The sequence below is a fragment of the Chrysochloris asiatica genome, unplaced genomic scaffold (assembly GCF_000296735.1).
Source record: "Chrysochloris asiatica unplaced genomic scaffold, ChrAsi1.0 scaffold00261, whole genome shotgun sequence".
In the NCBI taxonomy this organism is placed as follows: Eukaryota; Metazoa; Chordata; class Mammalia; order Afrosoricida; family Chrysochloridae; genus Chrysochloris; species Chrysochloris asiatica.
This window is the reverse complement of record NW_006408779.1, coordinates 1,929,394-1,936,338: the sequence shown is the minus strand read 5'-3', so window position 1 is coordinate 1,936,338 and position 6,945 is coordinate 1,929,394.

Sequence of the window (6,945 nt, the reverse complement as noted above, 5' to 3'; positions counted from 1 at the left end):
AAAAGTTGTGAAAAAATTAAACTAAAAGTCAGTGGGATTTTTTTTTTTCCCATAAAAGTTTGAACCCCCCTCATCTGTAGACACACATGTAGTAAGCATGGAGGAGATATATATCTTTATCCATTTCTCTGTCTCTATCCTTTTTTCTGGTCGTACTTTGTGTTTTTTTGGTTTTCATTATATTGAGAATTGGGTGAAGGTGTAAAGAGTAGATTGGTTTCCCTTTCAACAATTCAGACACATTTGGTTTCATCTCACTTACTGCCATTCCTACAACGTAATAGCTCTCATCCCGCTTCCTCCCTGGGTTTCCTGTTTCCATTTTTCCTCCTTCCTAGCTCTGCCTTGTAAACCTGGTCCCTGACTATGTGCTGCCCTTTGATCTTAAATGGTTGAGGATTTTAAGATGTGCATACTTCCTGGTGTGTTTGTTCCCCTTAGAGACCTGCCTGTTATTTGGATGAAAACTGAGTCCTGAGGTGGTTTGTGTCCAGACCCAAAAGATGATTTTCACCTCCTTTTGAAATTTTGACAGTTAGGGGCTCATTCCTAGATCCTTGTCTCTTGTGTTTTGTTGTTGTTGAGTGCCACTGAGGCAGTTCCGACTTTTAGTGACCCTGCATACGTTTTCCAAGGCTGTCTGTCTTTGTGGGAGCAGAAAGCCTCGTCCTTCTCCTGTGGAGCATTTGGTGGTCTCAAACCTTGTGGTTCACAGACTTGTTTATCCTTTACATCCACCATACTTCCCTTATCTCTTGTAGTGGCAGGGTATTTAATCCCTGTAGGAAAATTAACAACCCAGCCAGGATGTTTCCATTTAGAGCTCAAATTAGTCATAGTCCAAGAAAAGAATCTTCACCATTATAAGGCTCTCTCTGGGGAACTCTATAGCTCTGGAAAGATATTGTTATTAGACTTAATTTGTTTAGCTCTGCTTGGTTCTGTAAATTAGATAGCATGACCTCAAACAGGAAGGCCAGTTCTGGATCAGAGCATTGTATGCATAGCCAATTTCCAGTGAGACAAGAATTCCAGGCTTCTAGCTCCAATCTGTTTGGGGATGGGTACCAGGAAGTCAAATGTTGTGTCCTGGGAACAATCAAGTTGAATGTTGATTGAGAATCATCTTTTGGTTTATTTTCTCAGAGAAGGAGCTTCCTGGAAGGTCCGCATTGAGGGACGAGTTTGACATGACCATTTGGCATGATGTCCAAAGGAGAACTTCTACAGAGAGTGGTATTCTTACTCTTGGCTTTCCAAATGGTGGGAGTAAGACTGTCAACCATAGACCACATTTAATGATTTTATTTAATCAATCTGTCTGTGATGGTGAAGGTTGTGTGTTAGCTTGGCTGGACCATGATCCTCAGTGATTTGACAGTTAGGGTGTAGTCATCCCTCATGGTGAAGCTGTTATGAGCAGTCAATCACTTGAGTTTCCTTGGGAGTGTGACCTGCTTCCAATATTCAAAGGCGCTTCAAAAGGTTCATGGAAAACTGGGATGGAAAGATCAGGGAGTTTCCCCACAAACTTTTAGAAGCATCCCCTTGTATATGGATGCTTTAGCAAAGCTTGTTTGCTTGTTGCTGCATATGGCTCCTGCAGGCAACTTGTCATCTGACCCCTGGTTCTTCAGACTTGAGCCAGCAGCCTGTCATCTTACCTGCTGGTCTTGGATTCATTCACCTGTGCAGCCACTTGCCACCTGCCCTGCCTGTGTTTGTTCATCAGCCTTGAAGCTCCATGAGTCAGGAGAAGCCTTCTGCCTGACATCTGACCCCCCAGACTCAGGACTTGGCTGTCTCTGTGACCTGTGAGCCATTTCCCTGAGATCAGTCTCTGTGTAGGTACGTATATAAGTATCATTGGTTTTGCTTCTCTAGAGAGTGCAACCTCAGATTCCTTCCCAAAAGGTCTATTAGGTCTCGCAGTAAATCTGGGCGTCAGGGAAAAGTAAAGACCCACATCTTCAATGATCTCTGTAGTCTGAGTGTTTGCATTTTCTTAGCCAAAGTGAACGGAGCTCTGTTTCTAAAAATTTGAGACTGAAGTTTCACCCTCATATTGTATGTTTCTGATGTGGGAGTTACGGAAATAATCCAGAAAAATTGTAACTGACCCTATTAAAACAAACAACCACAGGCTACACCCCAAGGGCATGTTCTTTGATATGAGGGCTGGGACCACTCCCCAAGTGGAGGGAGTCCTGCTTGGAAGAAGACTGACATTCTTGATTATATGAAGGTGGGCAGGCTGGTTTCAGGCCCTCTCCTGGTCTTTCTGTCATGGGGTCCTCCCAATAGGATCGGGACTGTGTGGCTAATCTCACTCCCTATGTGAACCCACTTACTTGCTTGAAGCCTGCAGGATTGACCCTCGAAACACCACATTCCTAGCTCCCTTGCTTGCTGGTTCTAGGTGAGGCTCAGTCTACAGGAGGCAGGGCAGAGAGAAAGCTGGACATTTCTTTCCCATTTCTCAGTTTACAATCTATGGCTGTGGCTATGTCCTTTTTGTGGTCCTGTCTTCTAGGGAGCATCCTGTTTAGGGCTTCCACAGAATCACCTCCTCTACCCCCCATCCTCCCTGCTGATCTCTGAGCGGCCTCACTTTCCCCCGTTGGGCACTTGCCGGGGACCAGCCTCGACAAATTATTAGGGGGCTTTCGAAGGGGGATGTTGAGTCGGCGAAACACACACACACACACACACACACAGACAGAGTCAATGGGTCGTGAGTCTTAGGCAGATGATGATGACTTCTCCTTACTCAAAAGTTTTTTGGTTCTTATATACTGTTATGATCAATTACAGTTTAACTAAGTGTTACATTCTTTGTGTTCAACAAACATTCAGGTTACAAAAAAACACACAAAAAAAACCACAGAAACATCAGAACATCCTTTTGATTCTTATTGTATCCTGTTCCTTTGCATCCCCTAATTATCCCGATAACATCGGGTTCATTTCCGGAACTCTTTTTGTTTCTCTTTAATCCTCCTAAGAATGTCAAATTAACTTTTACGCAAAGTTCTATATCTTGACTTGTATTTTTACTCTCATCTATTACTTTTTATACTTATAATGGATTTAAGAATAAGAATATAAAAGTACCTAAGATTTCATAGTCAAGAACAAAGCAGCAATTCCCCTATACTAAAAACCTCTAGTTAAATTTCTACCCACATTCCTATGTGTTCCCACAGCTCTTGATTGGCTCTTTGCTATCTTCCGGGTGCCTCAGTGTCTGGTGCCTCAGTGTCTCTTGCTGAAACTAAGCAGTATGTTGATTGTAAGATTGTTTTTAGCTGTCTTTCAGGTGCCTTAGTGTCTCTTGACAAAACTAAGCAGGATGTAATTGACAAAGCTTTTAGCTGATGTGGCTTTTCCTAATGGTGAAACTCTTTGTTGATGCAAAAAGCAACTATTATAACTTTACATGATTAAATTTTGTGTCCAAATGTAATTTTAATTTTTACTATGATTATAGCAAATTATCAAGTGAATATGTAGAAAATTATTATAGAACTTCTTATAATAAGATCAAAATTGAGCCATGCACAAAAGAAAAAAACAAGAATTGCAAGGCCTAGAGCATAAAATTCCCCTTGGGGCTTTGCTATCCAAGGAGACACTCATTGTCGCTTTGCTAAACAATGAGCTTTTCATGCCTTAGGGTCTCTCGCCGTTCTGTTCCTTGATGGCATTGGCTTGATGGCATGGCTTCCACCAGGCACTGGACACTATGTTCCTTCTGTCAGGCCACTGAATGTTTTCTTATCATTTTTCTTATAGTGGAATTAAGTGAGAAGTAAAATTTTAACTTAAAATCTTTCATTAAAAGTCAGATGTTAAAATTCCCAGGAGGGAAACATACAAGTGTGTGTGTGTAGGGGGGTGGGGGTACATGGAAACATGGAAGGAAAAGGTAACGGAAATTTGAAGCCCCCTTGTGTGTTTTTCACCCACGGTCTATTTCCTCCATTGAAAAAGTGGCAGGAGGGTGGGTCTGGCCACCTTCCCTCCACAACAAGGGGTGAGGGGAGAATCAGCATTCAGTGTAGCCCCAGGTTGAATCCTGTGAGGTGGAGGTCAGATGTGCCTTCACCAGTGCCTGCTCCAGGTGTTCCTTCCACAGTGCTCTCCTTATCTCTGCAGTAACTCATCACAGATCTCAGACCACGCTGGTGATGATGGGGTTCAGGACCAGGAACATCCAGGTTACATGACTTCAGTTAGGACAGCCTCTCCTCAGCCTGCAGGCATGCCCAGGAGTTCGCCTTCGGGTCCTGCCTGGACACATCTTACTGATCTCTTGTAGCGCTTGGTCTCTCAACACCATGGCCCCTTGGCCTCTGCTCTGCATGGTCACCTGTATCCCTGCCGATGAAGCACCCACTCCATAGTAAGCCTCAGCCCAAAGGCACTCGGGTCTTTAGAGCAGGGAACCCACGCTCTGCCTCACACCCTTGGTCCACTGCTGCTGTCTCTCTGCCACCATGTCTGGTGCCACAGCTCTGTCTCCTGGAAGGAAGAGGCTCAGCACAGGAAGCTCAAATGAGAAACTGTATCTCTGGGACTTTGGTGTCTAAATGTTATGTCTCAGTGACAACATGGACTGAGCCAAACGATGTTTCAGACAAATGGGATAAATAAGAACCCTTGGTGCTCTTAATCATCAAGCTGCTAACTGAAAAGTTGGTGGTTCAAACCCAACAACTGCTCTGCAGGAGAAAGATGAGGTCGTTTCCCTATAGATTTGTTGTTGTTGTTGTTAAGTGCCGTCGAGTCTGTTCTGACCCATAGCGACCCTGTACAGGGTTTCCGAGGCTGTAAATCTTTACGGGAGCAGAACGCCTCATCTTTCTCCTGCGGAACAGCTGGTAGTTTCGAACTGTTGACCTTAAGGTTCGCAGCCCGATTCGTAACCACTACCTTAGAAACCCTATGGGGCAGTTGTCCATGGTCCTGAAAGGTTGCTCTGACTCAGAATCAACTCAACAACAGTGGGTTTGTTTTGTTTATTTTGTCTCTATTAGAAGGAGCCCTTGTGGCATGCTGGCAAAGCGCTGGGCTGCTAACCCAAAGGTCCCAGGTTCAAGCCCATCAGCTGCTCTGTGGAGGAAAGATGTGGCTGTCTGCTTCTGAAAAGGCTACCACCTTGGGAGGCCTCTGGGGCAGTTGGACTCTGTCCTACAAGGTTGCTGTGAACTGGAACAGACTCAGCAGAGGGTTTAGATTTGTTTGGTTTTGGTTCTGAATGTTTATCTCCTCCTCTCAGGTGAGGACTGACCACGATACTGTGAGAAGGACTAGCCTTCCAGGTTGTGCCCCTGCCCCTCCCCTCCCCTGCCTCTCTAACATGGTGACCACTGACCATCCAGCTTCTCTTTCCAAGTCCCTCCTCTCAGGCCAGATCCTCTCTTGGAGGCTCTTATCAAACGGTTAATCTTAGTCTATGGACTATCCTGATGCTTCACTTTCCATCCACTGGGCTGAATTAAAGGAGTGATCCTTGAAAAGCAGAAACCACACTATGTCATTCTTCTCAGAACCCCCAGTGATTTTCTTGACTCTTGGAGAGAAAAACAAAGTTCTTACAGTGTCTGTACTCTGCTGCCTTCCTGTGCTCGTCGCCAGCCCCCTGCCCCTGCTTGCTCCACTCCAGCTTCTCTGTAGCTCCTGTTTCCACATAGCATGTACCATACTGGACGTGTTACAGTCTTTCTCCCACAGAGCAGCTAATGGGCTCAAACTGCCAGCCTTCTGGTTTATAGTCCTGTTCTTGTCCTACAGAGCCACAGCGCTCCTGTGTTCTTGTTAAATTGACTCTGAATCATAGCCACCCTGTGCAGGGTTTCTGAGGAGCAGATGGTGGGTTTGAACCACTGACCTTGTGGTTCACAGTCCGGTGCTTATCCTACAGTGCCACACCAGTTCCCTATACTTACATACATGTTCTGATGGTTGGTAAATACTGGCAAGTTGGCTCCAACTCATAGTGACTCAGTATAGAGTGATTGAGGAGCGGCTAGTAAACGTCATCCACTGACCTTGCAGTTCAAATTGACTTTGGGCTCCAGTGCATTACCCATAGAGCCACACCAGGACTCCACATACATCATCATATATAATAAATACATGCATACACAAATACACGTACATAAACACATGCTCCAGTGCGTTACCCCACAGAGCCACACCAGGACTCCACATACACACTTACATAATACATACATACATACATAGGCACACACACATAAATACATACACACTTATGTACAGATTGACTTTGAGCTCCAGTGCATACCTCACAGAGCCACACCAGGACTCCACATACATACTAACATAATAAATACATACTACATACATATACATACACACACACAAATACATATACACATATGTACAAATCGACTTTGAGCTCCAGTGCATTACCTCACAGAGCCACACCAGGACTCCACCTACATGCATACAGAATGCATACACATACACACACATACATATAAATGCACACATGCATGTACATGCATATGCACATGTAAAGACACACGGGCATGCATGTATAAACACACAATGCACATACAGACATACATAGGCACACATATGCACCACCACACATATGTACACAGAACATGAGTACACACATATTAAAATACATGGATAGGTACACACATAGGTACACACACATACATACACATATACGTACATACATTATCTCTATGTATATAAATAAATACAGATATATGTGTAGGACCCAGATAGTGTAGTGGACTACATGTTGGGCTGCTAACCACAAGATCAGCAGTTCAAATATACCAGTAGCTTTGCGGGAGAAAGATGAGGCTTTTTACTCCCACAAAGATTTACAGCCTCAAAAAACCTATTTATAGCCTCAAAAATCCTATACTCCACAGCACACAAACACCACCACCACGACCAATA